A 15,091-nucleotide genomic window follows, 5' to 3' on the forward strand; every position below is an offset into this window, starting at 1 on the left:
GGTGGGGGTGCGGCGCTTTTTTTTGGGCTGATAGCTCTGAAGAAATGTTCTGACGGTGGTGAGAGTGGAGCATGACTGTTTCCGTGGCGCAATTGGGTAGCGCGATGGGCTGGTAACCGAAAGGCTGGAGGTTTGAGCCCACCCGATGGTGGTGCGGCGCTTTTTTTTCTTTGGGCTGATAGCTCTGAAGAAAAGTTCTGACGGAGGTGAGAGTGGAGCATGACTGTCTCCGTGGCGCAATTGGCTATCGCGATCGGCTGTTAACCGAAACGTTGGAGGTTCGAGCCCTCCCGGGAGTGGTGTGTTGCTTTTTTCTTTGCGCTGATAGCTTTGAAGATATGTTCTAATGGTGATGAGAGTGGAGCACGACTGTCTCCGTGGCGTAATTGGCTAGCGCGATGGGCTATCAACCGAAGGGTTGGAGGCTCGAGCCCACCCGGTGGTGGTGCGGCGCTTTTTTTTCTTTGGGCTGATAGCTTTGAAGATATGCTCTGATGGTGGTGAGAGTGGATCAGGACTGTCTCCGTGGCGCAATTGGCTAGCGCGATCGGCTGTTAACCGAAAGGTTGGAGGTTCGAGCCCACCCGGTGGGGGTGCGGCGCTTTTTTTTCTTTGGGCAGATAGCTCTCAAGATATGTTCTGATGGTGCGGAGAGTGGAGCAGGACTGTCTCTGTGGCGGAATTGGCTAACGCGATCGGCTGTTAACCAAAAGGTTGGAGGTTCGAGCTCTCCCGGGAGTGGTGTTGCTTTTTTCTTTGCGCTGATAGCTTTGAACATATGTTCTAATGGTGGTGAGAGTGAAGCACGACTCTCTCTGTGGCGCAATTGGCTAGCGCGATCGGCTGTTAACGAAAAGGTTGGAGGTTCGAGCCCACCCGGTGGTGGTCCGGCGCTTTTTTTTCCTTTAGGCTGACAGGTCTGAAGAAATGTTCTGACGGTGGTGAGAGTGGAGCAGGACGGTCTCCGTGGTGCAATTGGCTAGCGCGATCGGCTGTTAACCGAAAGGTTGGAGGTTCAATCCCACTCGGTGGTGGTGCGGGCTTTTTTTTCTATGGGCTGATAGCTTTGAAGATATGTTCTGATGGTGATGAGAGTGGAGCAGGACTGTCTCCGTGGCGCAATCGGCTAGCGCGATCGGCTGTTAACCGAAAGGTTGGAGGTTCGCGCCCACCCTGTGGTGGTGCGTCGCTTTTTTTTCTTTGGGCTGATAGCTCTGAAGAAATGTTCTGACGGTGGTGAGAGTGGAGCATGACTGTCTCCGTGGCGCAATTGGCTAGCGCGATGGGCTGTTAACCGCAATGCTGGAGGTTCGAGCCCACCCGATGGTAGTGCGGCGCTTTTTTTTCTTTGGGCTGATAGCTCTGAAGAAAAGTTCTGACGGAGGTGAGAGTGGAGCATGACTGTCTCCGTGGCGCAATTCGCTAGCGCGATCGGCTGTTAACCGAAAGGTTGGAGGTTCGAGCCGACGCGGTGGTGGTGCGGTGCTTTTTTTTCTTCGGGTTGATAGCTTTGAAGATATGTTGGGATGGTGGTGATAGTAGAGCACGACTGTCTCCGTGGCGCGATTGGCTAGTGCGATGAGCTGTTAACCAAAAGGTTCGAGGTTCGAGCCCTCCCGGGAGTGGTGTGTTGCTTTTTTCTTTGCGCTGATAGCTTTGAAGATATGTTCTGTTGGTGGTGAGAGTGGAGCACGACTCTCTCCGTGGCGCAATTGGCTAGCGCGATCGGCTGTTAACCAAAAGGTTGGAGGTTCGAGCCCACCCGGTGGTGGTCCGGCGCTTTTTTTCCTTTAGGCTGACAGCTCTGAAGAAATGTTCTGACGGTGGGGAGAGTGGAGCAGGATTTCTCCGTGGCGCAATTGGCTAGCGCGATCGGCTGTTAACCGAAATGTTGGAGGTTCGAGCCCACCCGATGGTGGTGCGGCGCTTTTTTTTCTTTGGGCTGATAGCTTTGAAGATATGTTCTGATGGTGGTGAGAGTAGAGCAGGACTGTCTCCGTGGCGCAATTGGCTCGCGCGATCGGCTGTTAACCGAAAGGTTGGAGAATCGAGCCCACCAGGGGGGGGGGGGGGTGCGGCGCTTTTTTTTGGGCTGATAGCTCTGAAGAAATGTTCTGACGGTGGTGAGAGTGGAGCATGACTGTCTCCGTGGCGCAATTGGCTAGCGCGATGGGCTGTTAACCGAAAGGCTGGAGGTTCGAGCCCTCCCGGGATTGGTGTGTTGCTTTTTTTTCTTTGAGCTGATAGCTTTGAAGATAAGTTTTAATGGTGGTGAGAGTGGAGCAGGACTGTTTCCGTGGCGCAATTGGCTAGCGCTATCGGCTGTTAACCGAAAGGTTGGAGGTTCGAGCCCACCCGGTGGTGGTGCGGCGCTTCTTTTTCTTTGGGCTGATAGCTCTGAAGAAATGTTCTGAGGGTGGTGAGAGTGAAGCAGGACTATCTCCGTAGCGCAATTGGCTAGCGCGATCGGCTGTTAACCGAAATGTTGGAGGTTCGAGCCCACCCGATGGTGGTGCGGCGCTTTTTTTTCTTTGGGCTGATAGCTTTGAAGATATGTTCTGATGGTGGTGAGAGTAGAGCAGGACTGTCTCCGTGGCGCAATTGGCTCGCGCGATCGGCTGTTAACCGAAAGGTTGGAGAATCGAGCCCACCAGGGGGGGGGGGTGCGGCGCTTTTTTTTGGGCTGATAGCTCTGAAGAAATGTTCTGACGGTGGTGAGAGTGGAGCATGACTGTCTCCGTGGCGCAATTGGCTAGCGCGATGGGCTGTTAACCGAAAGGCTGGAGGTTCGAGCCCTCCCGGGATTGGTGTGTTGCTTTTTTTTCTTTGAGCTGATAGCTTTGAAGATAAGTTTTAATGGTGGTGAGAGTGGAGCAGGACTGTTTCCGTGGCGCAATTGGCTAGCGCGATCGGCTGTTAACCGAAACGTTGGAGGTTCGAGCCCACGCGGTGGTGGTGCGGTGCTTTTTTTTCTTTGGGTTGATAGCTTTGAAGATATGTTGGGATGGTGGTGATAGTGAAGCACGACTGTCTCCGTGGCGCAATTGGCTAGTGCGATGAGCTTTTAACGGAAAGGTTCGAGGTTCGAGCCCTCCCGGGAGTGGTGTGTTGCTTTTTCTTTGCGCTGATAGCTTTGAAGATATGTCCTGATGGTGGTGAGAGTGGAGCACGACTGTCTCCGTGGTGCAATTGGCTAGCGCGATCGGCTGTTAACCGAAAGGTTGGAGGTTCGAGCCCACCCGGTGGTGGTGCGGCGCTTCTTTTTCTTTGGGCTGATAGCTCTGAAGAAATGTTCTGATGGTGGTGAGAGTGAAGCAGGACTGTCTCCGTGGCGCAATTGGCTAGCGCGATCGGCTGTTAACCGAAATGTTGGAGGTTCGAGCCCACCCGATGGTGGTGCGGCGCTTTTTTTTCTTTGGGCTGATAGCTTTGAAGATATGTTCTGATGGTGGTGAGAGTAGAGCAGGACTGTCTCCGTGGCGCAATTGGCTCGCGCGATCGGCTGTTAACCGAAAGGTTGGAGAATCGAGCCCACCAGGGGGGGGGGGGTGCGGCGCTTTTTTTTGGGCTGATAGCTCTGAAGAAATGTTCTGACGGTGGTGAGAGTGGAGCATGACTGTCTCCGTGGCGCAATTGGCTAGCGCGATGGGCTGTTAACCGAAAGGCTGGAGGTTCGAGCCCTCCCGGGATTGGTGTGTTGCTTTTTTTTCTTTGAGCTGATAGCTTTGAAGATAAGTTTTAATGGTGGTGAGAGTGGAGCAGGACTGTTTCCGTGGCGCAATTGGCTAGCGCTATCGGCTGTTAACCGAAAGGTTGGAGGTTCGAGCCCACCCGGTGGTGGTGCGGCGCTTCTTTTTCTTTGGGCTGATAGCTCTGAAGAAATGTTCTGAGGGTGGTGAGAGTGAAGCAGGACTATCTCCGTAGCGCAATTGGCTAGCGCGATCGGCTGTTAACCGAAATGTTGGAGGTTCGAGCCCACCCGATGGTGGTGCGGCGCTTTTTTTTCTTTGGGCTGATAGCTTTGAAGATATGTTCTGATGGTGGTGAGAGTAGAGCAGGACTGTCTCCGTGGCGCAATTGGCTCGCGCGATCGGCTGTTAACCGAAAGGTTGGAGAATCGAGCCCACCAGGGGGGGGGGGGGTGCGGCGCTTTTTTTTGGGCTGATAGCTCTGAAGAAATGTTCTGACGGTGGTGAGAGTGGAGCATGACTGTCTCCGTGGCGCAATTGGCTAGCGCGATGGGCTGTTAACCGAAAGGCTGGAGGTTCGAGCCCTCCCGGGATTGGTGTGTTGCTTTTTTTTCTTTGAGCTGATAGCTTTGAAGATAAGTTTTAATGGTGGTGAGAGTGGAGCAGGACTGTTTCCGTGGCGCAATTGGCTAGCGCGATCGGCTGTTAACCGAAACGTTGGAGGTTCGAGCCCACGCGGTGGTGGTGCGGTGCTTTTTTTTCTTTGGGTTGATAGCTTTGAAGATATGTTGGGATGGTGGTGATAGTGAAGCACGACTGTCTCCGTGGCGCAATTGGCTAGTGCGATGAGCTTTTAACGGAAAGGTTCGAGGTTCGAGCCCTCCCGGGAGTGGTGTGTTGCTTTTTCTTTGCGCTGATAGCTTTGAAGATATGTCCTGATGGTGGTGAGAGTGGAGCACGACTGTCTCCGTGGTGCAATTGGCTAGCGCGATCGGCTGTTAACCGAAAGGTTGGAGGTTCGAGCCCACCCGGTGGTGGTGCGGCGCTTCTTTTTCTTTGGGCTGATAGCTCTGAAGAAATGTTCTGATGGTGGTGAGAGTGAAGCAGGACTGTCTCCGTGGCGCAATTGGCTAGCGCGATCGGCTGTTAACCGTAATGTTGGAGGTTCGAGCCCACCCGATGGTGGTGCGGCGCTTTTTTTTCTTTGGGCTGATAGCTTTGAAGATATGTTCTGATGGTGGTGAGAGTAGAGCAGGACTGTCTCCGTGGCGCAATTGGCTCGCGCGATCGGCTGTTACCTGAAAGGTTGGAGGTTCGAGCCCACCCGGTGGGGGTGCGGCGCTTTTTTTTGGGCTGATAGCTCTGAAGAAATGTTCTGACGGTGGTGAGAGTGGAGCATGACTGTTTCCGTGGCGCAATTGGGTAGCGCGATGGGCTGGTAACCGAAAGGCTGGAGGTTTGAGCCCACCCGATGGTGGTGCGGCGCTTTTTTTTCTTTGGGCTGATAGCTCTGAAGAAAAGTTCTGACGGAGGTGAGAGTGGAGCATGACTGTCTCCGTGGCGCAATTGGCTATCGCAATCGGCTGTTAACCGAAACGTTGGAGGTTCGAGCCCTCCCGGGAGTGGTGTGTTGCTTTTTTCTTTGCGCTGATAGCTTTGAAGATATGTTCTAATGGTGATGAGAGTGGAGCACGACTGTCTCCGTGGCGTAATTGGCTAGCGCGATGGGCTATCAACCGAAGGGTTGGAGGCTCGAGCCCACCCGGTGGTGGTGCGGCGCTTTTTTTTCTTTGGGCTGATAGCTTTGAAGATATGCTCTGATGGTGGTGAGAGTGGATCAGGACTGTCTCCGTGGCGCAATTGGCTAGCGCGATCGGCTGTTAACCGAAAGGTTGGAGGTTCGAGCCCACCCGGTGGGGGTGCGGCGCTTTTTTTCTTTGGGCAGATAGCTCTCAAGATATGTTCTGATGGTGCGGAGAGTGGAGCAGGACTGTCTCTGTGGCGGAATTGGCTAACGCGATCGGCTGTTAACCAAAAGGTTGGAGGTTCGAGCTCTCCCGGGAGTGGTGTTGCTTTTTTCTTTGCGCTGATAGCTTTGAACATATGTTCTAATGGTGGTGAGAGTGAAGCACGACTCTCTCCGTGGTGCAATTGGCTAGCGCGATCGGCTGTTAACCGAAAGGTTGGAGGTTCGAGCCCACCCGGTGGTGGTGCGGCGCTTCTTTTTCTTTGGGCTGATAGCTCTGAAGAAATGTTCTGATGGTGGTGAGAGTGAAGCAGGACTGTCTCCGTGGCGCAATTGGCTAGCGCGATCGGCTGTTAACCGTAATGTTGGAGGTTCGAGCCCACCCGATGGTGGTGCGGCGCTTTTTTTTCTTTGGGCTGATAGCTTTGAAGATATGTTCTGATGGTGGTGAGAGTAGAGCAGGACTGTCTCCGTGGCGCAATTGGCTCGCGCGATCGGCTGTTACCTGAAAGGTTGGAGGTTCGAGCCCACCCGGTGGGGGTGCGGCGCTTTTTTTTGGGCTGATAGCTCTGAAGAAATGTTCTGACGGTGGTGAGAGTGGAGCATGACTGTTTCCGTGGCGCAATTGGGTAGCGCGATGGGCTGGTAACCGAAAGGCTGGAGGTTTGAGCCCACCCGATGGTGGTGCGGCGCTTTTTTTTCTTTGGGCTGATAGCTCTGAAGAAAAGTTCTGACGGAGGTGAGAGTGGAGCATGACTGTCTCCGTGGCGCAATTGGCTATCGCGATCGGCTGTTAACCGAAACGTTGGAGGTTCGAGCCCTCCCGGGAGTGGTGTGTTGCTTTTTTCTTTGCGCTGATAGCTTTGAAGATATGTTCTAATGGTGATGAGAGTGGAGCACGACTGTCTCCGTGGCGTAATTGGCTAGCGCGATGGGCTATCAACCGAAGGGTTGGAGGCTCGAGCCCACCCGGTGGTGGTGCGGCGCTTTTTTTTCTTTGGGCTGATAGCTTTGAAGATATGCTCTGATGGTGGTGAGAGTGGATCAGGACTGTCTCCGTGGCGCAATTGGCTAGCGCGATCGGCTGTTAACCGAAAGGTTGGAGGTTCGAGCCCACCCGGTGGGGGTGCGGCGCTTTTTTTTCTTTGGGCAGATAGCTCTCAAGATATGTTCTGATGGTGCGGAGAGTGGAGCAGGACTGTCTCTGTGGCGGAATTGGCTAACGCGATCGGCTGTTAACCAAAAGGTTGGAGGTTCGAGCTCTCCCGGGAGTGGTGTTGCTTTTTTCTTTGCGCTGATAGCTTTGAACATATGTTCTAATGGTGGTGAGAGTGAAGCACGACTCTCTCTGTGGCGCAATTGGCTAGCGCGATCGGCTGTTAACGAAAAGGTTGGAGGTTCGAGCCCACCCGGTGGTGGTCCGGCGCTTTTTTTTCCTTTAGGCTGACAGGTCTGAAGAAATGTTCTGACGGTGGTGAGAGTGGAGCAGGACGGTCTCCGTGGTGCAATTGGCTAGCGCGATCGGCTGTTAACCGAAAGGTTGGAGGTTCAATCCCACTCGGTGGTGGTGCGGGCTTTTTTTTCTATGGGCTGATAGCTTTGAAGATATGTTCTGATGGTGATGAGAGTGGAGCAGGACTGTCTCCGTGGCGCAATCGGCTAGCGCGATCGGCTGTTAACCGAAAGGTTGGAGGTTCGCGCCCACCCTGTGGTGGTGCGTCGCTTTTTTTTCTTTGGGCTGATAGCTCTGAAGAAATGTTCTGACGGTGGTGAGAGTGGAGCATGACTGTCTCCGTGGCGCAATTGGCTAGCGCGATGGGCTGTTAACCGCAATGCTGGAGGTTCGAGCCCACCCGATGGTAGTGCGGCGCTTTTTTTTCTTTGGGCTGATAGCTCTAAAGAAAAGTTCTGACGGAGGTGAGAGTGGAGCATGACTGTCTCCGTGGCGCAATTTGCTAGCGCGATCGGCTGTTAACCGAAAGGTTGGAGGTTCGAGCCGACGCGGTGGTGGTGCGGTGCTTTTTTTTCTTCGGGTTGATAGCTTTGAAGATATGTTGGGATGGTGGTGATAGTAGAGCACGACTGTCTCCGTGGCGCGATTGGCTAGTGCGATGAGCTGTTAACCAAAAGGTTCGAGGTTCGAGCCCTCCCGGGAGTGGTGTGTTGCTTTTTTCTTTGCGCTGATAGCTTTGAAGATATGTTCTGTTGGTGGTGAGAGTGGAGCACGACTCTCTCCGTGGCGCAATTGGCTAGCGCGATCGGCTGTTAACCAAAAGGTTGGAGGTTCGAGCCCACCCGGTGGTGGTCCGGCGCTTTTTTTCCTTTAGGCTGACAGCTCTGAAGAAATGTTCTGACGGTGGGGAGAGTGGAGCAGGATTTCTCCGTGGCGCAATCGGCTCGCGCGATCGGCTGTTAACCGAAAGGTTGGAGGTTCGAGCCCACCCAGTGGGGGTGCGCCGCTTTTTTTTCTTTGGGCTGATAGCTTTGAAGATATGTTCTGATGGTGGTGAGAGTGGAGCTCGACTGTCTCCGTGGCGTAATTGGCTAGCGCGATGGGCTATTAACCGAAGGGTTGGAGGCTCGAGCCCACCCGGTGGTGGTGCGGCGATTTTTTTCCTTTGGGTTGATAGCTCTGAAGATATGTTCTGATGGTGGTGAGAGTGGAGCACAACTGTCTCCGTGGCGCAATTGGCTAGCGCGATCGGCTCTTAACCGAAAGGTTCGAGGTTCAAGCCCTCCCGGGAGTGGTGTGTTGATTTTCTTTGCGCTGATAGCTTTGAAGATATGTTCTATTGGTGATGAGAGTGGAGCACGACTCTTTCCGTGGCGCAATTGGCTAGCGCGATCGGCTGTTAACGAAAAGGTTGGAGGTTCGAGCCCACCCGGTGGTGGTCCGGTGCTTTTTTCCTTTGGGCTGACAGCTCTGAAGAAATGTTCTGACGGTGGTGAGAGTGGAGCACGACTGTCTCCGTGGCGCAATTGGCTGGCGCGATCGGCTGTTAACCGAAATGTTGGAGGTTCGAGCCCACCCGGTGGTGGTGCGGCGCTTTTATTTCTTTGGGCTGATAGCTTTGAAGATATGTTCTGATGGTGGTGAGAGTGGAGCTGGACTGTCTCCGTGGCCCAATTGGCTAGCGCGATCGGCTGTTAACCGAAAGGTTGGATGTTCGAGCCCACGCGGTGGTGGTGGGGCGCTTTTTTTTCTTTGGGCTGATAGCTTTGAAGATATGTTCTGATGGTGTTGAGAGTGCAGCAGGACTGTCTCCGTGGCGCAATTGGCTATCGCGATCGGCTGTTAACCGAAAGGTTGAAGGTTCAAGCCCACCCGATTGTGGTGCGGCGCTTTTTTTTCTTTGGGCTGATAGCTCTGAAGAAATGTTCTGACGGTGGTGAGAGTGAAGCATGACTGTCTCCATGGCGCAATTGGTTAGCGCGATCGGCTGCTAACCGAAAGGTTGGGGATTCTAGCCCTCCCGGGAGTGGTGTGTTGCTTTTTTTCTTTGCGCTGATAGCTTTGAAGGTATGTTCTGATAGTGGTGAGAATGGAGCACGACTGTCTCCGTGGCGCAATTGGCTAGCGCGATGGGCTATTAACCGAAAGGTTGGAGGCTCGAGCTCACCCGGTGGTGGTGCGGCGCTTTTTTTCCTTTGGGCTGATAGCTCTGAAGAAATGTTCTGACGGTGGTGAGAGTGGAGCACGACTGTCTCCGTTGCGCAATTGGCTAGCGCGATCGGTTGTTAACTGAAAGGTTGGAGGTTCGAGCCCTCCCGGGAGTGGTGTGTTGCTTTTTTTTTCTTTGGGCTGATAGCTTTGAAGATATGTTGTGATGATGGTGATAGTGGAGCACGACTGTCTCCCTGGCGCAATTGGCTAGTGCGATGAGCTGTTAACCGAAAGGTTCGAGGTACGAGCCCTCCCGGGAGTGGTGTGTTGCTTTTTTCTTTGCGCTGATAGCTTTGAAGGTATGTTCTGATAGTGGTGAGAATGGAGCACGACTGTCTCCGTGGCGCAATTGGCTAGCTCGATGGGCTATTAACCGAAAGGTTGGAGGCTCGAGCCCACCCGGTGGTGGTTCGGCGCTTTTTTTCCTTTGGGCTGATAGCTCTGAAGAAATGTCCTGATGGTGGTGAGAGTGGAGCACGACTGTCTCCGTGGCGCAATTTTCTAGCGTGATCGGCTGTTAACCGAAAAGTTGGAGGTTCGAGCCCACCCGGTGGTGGTGCGGCGCTTCTTTTTCTTTGGGCTGATAGCTCTGAAGAAATGTTCTGATGGTGGTGAGAGTGGAGCAGGACTGTCTCCGTGGCGCAATTGGCTAGCGCGATCGGCTGTTAACCGAAATGTTCTAGGTTCGAGCCCACCCGGTGGTGGTGCGGCGCTTTTTTTTCTTTGGGCTGATAGCTTTGAAGATATGTTCTGATGATGGTGAGAGTAGAGCAGGACTGTCTCCGTGGCGCAATTGGCTCGCGCGATCGGCTGTTAACCGAAAGATTGGAGGTTCGAGCCCACCCGGTGGGGGTGCGCCGCTTTTTTTTCTTTGGGCTGATAGCTTTGAAGATATGTTCTGATGGTGGTGAGAGTGGAGCAGCACTGTCTCTGTGGCGGAATTGGCAAGCGCGATCGGCTGTTAACCAAAAGGTTGGAGGTTCGAGCTCTCCCGGGAGTGGTGTTGCTTTTTTCTTTGCGCTGATAGCTTTGAACATATAATCTGATGGTGGTGAGAGTGGAGCGGGACTGTCTCCGTGGCGCAATTGCTAGTGCGATGAGCTGTTAACCAAAAGGTTCGAGGTTCGAGCCCACGCGGTGGTGGTGCGGTGCTTTTTTTTCTTTGGGCTGATAGCTTTGAAGATATGCTCTGATGGTGGTGAGAGTGGAGCAAGACTGTCTCCGTGGCGCAATTTTCTAGCGCGATCGGCTGTTAACTGAAAGGTTTGAGGTTTGAGCCCACCCGATGGTGGTGCGGCGCTTTTTTTTTCTTTGAACTGATAGCTCTGAAGAAAAGTTCTGACGGAGGTGAGAGTGGAGCATGACTGTCTCCGTGGCGCAATTGGCTAGCGCGATCGGCTGTTAACCGAAAGGTTGGAGGTTCAAGCCTTCCCGGGAGTGGTGTGTTGCTTTCTTTTCTTTGAGCTGATAGCTTTGAAGATAAGATCTAATGGTGGTGAGAGTGGACCAGGACTGTTTCCGTGGCGCAATTGGCTAGCGCGATCGGCTGTTAACCGAAAGGTTGGAGGTTCGAGCCCACGCGGTGGTGTTGCGGTGCTTTTTTTTTCTTTGGGCTGATAGCTTTGAAGATATGTTGGGATGGTGGTGATAGTGAAGCACGACTGTCTCCGTGGCGCAATTGGCTAGTGCGATGAGCTTTTAACGGAAAGGTTCGAGGTTCGAGCCCTCCCGGGAGTGGTGTGTTGCTTTTTTCTTTGCGCTGATAGCTTTGAAGATATGTCCTGATGGTGGTGAGAGTGGAGCACGACTGTCTCCGTGGCGCAATTGGCTAGCGCGATCGGCTGTTAACCGAAAGGTTGGAGGTTCGAGCCCACCCGGTGGTGGTGCGGCGCCTCTTTTTCTTTGGGCTGATAGCTCTGAAGAAATGTTCTGATGGTGGTGAGAGTGAAGCAGGACTGTCTCCGTGGCGCAATTGGCTAGCGCGATCGGCTGTTAACCGAAATGTTGGAGGTTCGAGCCCACCCGATGGTGGTGCGGCGCTTTCTTTTCTTTGGGCTGATAGCTTTGAAGATATGTTCTGATGGTGGTGAGAGTGGAGCAGGACTGTCTCCGTGGCGCAATTGGCTAGCGCGATCGGCTGTTAACCGAAAGGTTGGAGGTTCGAGCCCACCCGGTGGGGGTGCGGCGCTTTTTTTTCTTTGGGCAGATAGCTCTCAAGATATGTTCTGATGGTGCGGAGAGTGTAGCAGGACTGTCTCTGTGGCGGAATCGGCTAGCGCGATCGGCTGTTAACCGAAAGGTTGGAGGTTCGAGCTCTCCCGGGAGTGGTGTTGCTTTTTTCTTTGCGCTGATAGCTTTGAACATATAATCTGATGGTGGTGAGAGTGGAGCGGGACTGTCTCCGTGGCGCAATTGCTAGTGCGATGAGCTGTTAACCGAAAGGTTCGAGGTTCGAGCCCACGCGGTGGTGGTGCGGTGCTTTTTTTTCTTTGGGCTGATAGCTTTGAAGATATGCTTTGATGGTGGTGAGAGTGGAGCAAGACTGTCTCCGTGGCGCAATTTTCTAGCGCGATCGGCTGTTAACTGAAAGGTTGGAGGTTTGAGCCCACCCGATGGTGGTGCGGCGCTTTTTTTTCTTTGAACTGATAGCTCTGAAGAAAAGTTCTGACGGAGGTGAGAGTGGAGCATGACTGTCTCCGTGGCGCAATTGGCTAGCGCGATCGGCTGTTAACCGAAAGGTTGGAGGTTCGAGCCTTCCCGGGAGTGGTGTGTTGCTTTTTTTTCTTTGAGCTGATAGCTTTGAAGATAAGATCTTATGGTGGTGAGAGTGGAGCAGGACTGTTTCCGTGGCGCAATTGGCTAGCGCGATCGGCTGTTAACCGAAAGGTTGGAGGTTCGAGCCCACGCGGTGGTGTTGCGGTGCTTTTTTTTCTTTGGGCTGATAGCTTTGAAGATATGTTGCGATGTTGGTGATAGTGAAGCACGAATGTCTCCGTGGCGCAATTGGCTAGTGCGATGAGCTTTTAACGGAAAGGTTCGAGGTTCGAGCCCTCCCGGGAGTGGTGTGTTGCTTTTTTCTTTGCGCTGATAGCTTTGAAGATATGTCCTGATGGTGGTGAGAGTGGAGCACGACTGTCTCCGTGGCGCAATTGGCTAGCGCGATCGGCTGTTAACCGAAAGGTTGGAGGTTCGAGCCCACCCGGTGGTGGTGCGGCGCCTCTTTTTCTTTGGGCTGATAGCTCTGAAGAAATGTTCTGATGGTGGTGAGAGTGAAGCAGGACTGTCTCCGTGGCGCAATTGGCTAGCGCGATCGGCTGTTAACCGAAATGTTGGAGGTTCGAGCCCACCCGATGGCGGTGCGGCGCTTTTTTTTCTTTGGGCTGATAGCTTTGAACATATGTTCTGATGGTGGTGAGAGTGGAGCAGGACTGTCTCCGTGGCGCAATTGGCTAGCGCGATCGGCTGTTAACCGAAAGGTTGGAGGTTCGAGCCCACCCGGTGGGGGTGCGGCGCTTTTTTTTCTTTGGGCAGATAGCTCTCAAGATATGTTCTGATGGTGCGGAGAGTGTAGCAGGACTGTCTCTGTGGCGGAATCGGCTAGCGCGATCGGCTGTTAACCGAAAGGTTGGAGGTTCGAGCTCTCCCGGGAGTGGTGTTGCTTTTTTCTTTGCGCTGATAGCTTTGAACATATGTTCTAATGGTGGTGAGAGTGGAGCGGGACTGTCTCCGTGGCGCAATTGGCTAGCGCGATCGGCTGTTAACCGAAAGGTTGGAGGTTTGAGCCCACCCGGTGGTGGTGCGGCGCTGTTTTTCTTTCGGCTGATAGCTTGGAAGATATGTTCTGATGGTGGTGAGAGTGAGCAGGACGGCCTCCGTGGCGCAATTGGCTAGCGCGATCGGCTGTTAACGGAAACGTTGGAGATTCGAGCCCTCGCGGGAGTGGTGTGTTGCTTTTTTCTTTGCAGTGATAGCTATTAAGATATGTTCTTATGGTGGTGAGAGTGGAGCACGACTGTCTCCGTGGCGCAATTGGCTAGCGCGATCGGCGGTTAACCGAAAGGTTTGAGGTTCAAGCCCTCCCGGGATTGGTGTGTTGCTTTTTTCTTTGCGCTGATAGCTTTGAAGATATGTTCTGTTGGTGGTGAGAGTGGAGCACGACTCTCTCTGTGGCGCAATTCGCTAGCGCGATCGGCTGTTAACGAAAAGGTTGGAGGTTAGAGCCCACCCGGTGGTGGTCCGGCGCTTTTTTTTCCTTTGGGCTGACAGCTCTGAAGAAATGTTCTGACGGTGGTGAGAGTGGTACAGGACGGTCTCCGTGGCGCAATTGGCTAGCGCGATCGGCTGTTAACCGAAAGGTTGGAGGTTCGAGCTCCCCGGGAGTGGTGTGTTGCTTTTTTCTTTGCGCTGATAGCTTTGAAGATATGTTCTGATGGTGATGAGAGTGGAGCACGACAGCCTCCGTGGCGTAATTGGCTAGCGCGATGGGCTATTAACCGAAGGGTGTGAGGCTCGAGCCCACCTGGTGGTGGTGCGGCGCTTTTTTTCCTTTGAGCTGATAGCTTTGAAGATATGTTGGAATGGTGGTGATAGTGGAGCACGACTGTCTCCGTGGCGCAATTGGCTAGTGCGATGAGCTGGTAACCAAGAGGTTCGAGGTTCAAGCCCTCCCGGGAATGGTGTGTTGCTTTTTTCTTTGCGCTGATAGCTTTGAAGATGTGTTCTGTTGGTGGTGAGAGTGGAGCACGACTCTCTCCGTGGCGCAATTGGCTAGCGCGATCGGCTGTTAACTGAAAGGTTGGAGGTTCGAGCCCTCCCGGGAGTGGTGTGTTGCTTTTTTTTTCTTTGGGCTGATAGCTTTGAAGATAAGTTCTAATGGTGGTGAGAGTGGAGCAGGACTGTTTCCGTGGCGCAATTCGTTAGCGCGATCGGCTGTTAACCGAAAGGTTGGAGGTTCGAGCCCACGCGGTGGTGGTGCGGTGCTTTTTTTTCTTTGGGCTGATAGCTTTGAAGATATGTTGTGATGGTGGTGATAGTGGAGCACGACTGTCTCCCTGGCGCAATTGGCTAGTGCGATGAGCTGTTAACCGAAAGGTTCGAGGTACGAGCCCTCCCGGGAGTGGTGTGTTGCTTTTTTCTTTGCGCTGATAGCTTTGAAGATATGTCCTGATGGTGGTGAGAGTGGAGCACGACTGTCTCCGTGGCGCAATTTTCTAGCGCGATCGACTGTTAACAGAAAAGTTGGAGGTTCGAGCCCACCCGGTGGTGGTGCGGCGCTTCTTTTTCTTTGGACTGATAGCTCTGAAGAAATGTTCTGATGGTGGTGAGAGTGGAGCAGGACTGTCTCCGTGGCGCAATTGGCTAGCGCGATCGGCTGTTAACCGAAATGTTCTAGGTTCGAGCCCACCCGGTGGTGGTGCGGCGCTTTTTTTTCTTTGGGCTGATAGCTTTGAAGATATGTTCTGATGGTGGTGAGAGTAGAGCAGGACTGTCTCCGTGGCACAATTGGCTCGCGCGATCGGCTGTTAACCGAAAGACTGGAGGTTCGAGCCCACCCGGTGGGGTGCGCCGCTTTTTTTTCTTTGGGCTGATAGCTTTGAAGATATGTTCTGATGGTGGTGAGAGTGGAGCAGCACTGTCTCTGTGGCGGAATTGGCTAGCGCGATCGGCTGTTAACCGAAAGGTTGGAGGTTCGAGCTCTCCCGGGAGTGGTGTTGCTTTTTTCTTTGCGCTGATAGCTTTGAACATATGTTCTGATGGTGGTGAGAGTGGAGC

The sequence above is a fragment of the Rhipicephalus microplus genome, unplaced genomic scaffold (assembly GCF_043290135.1).
Source record: "Rhipicephalus microplus isolate Deutch F79 unplaced genomic scaffold, USDA_Rmic scaffold_71, whole genome shotgun sequence".
Classification (NCBI taxonomy): Eukaryota; Metazoa; Arthropoda; class Arachnida; order Ixodida; family Ixodidae; genus Rhipicephalus; species Rhipicephalus microplus.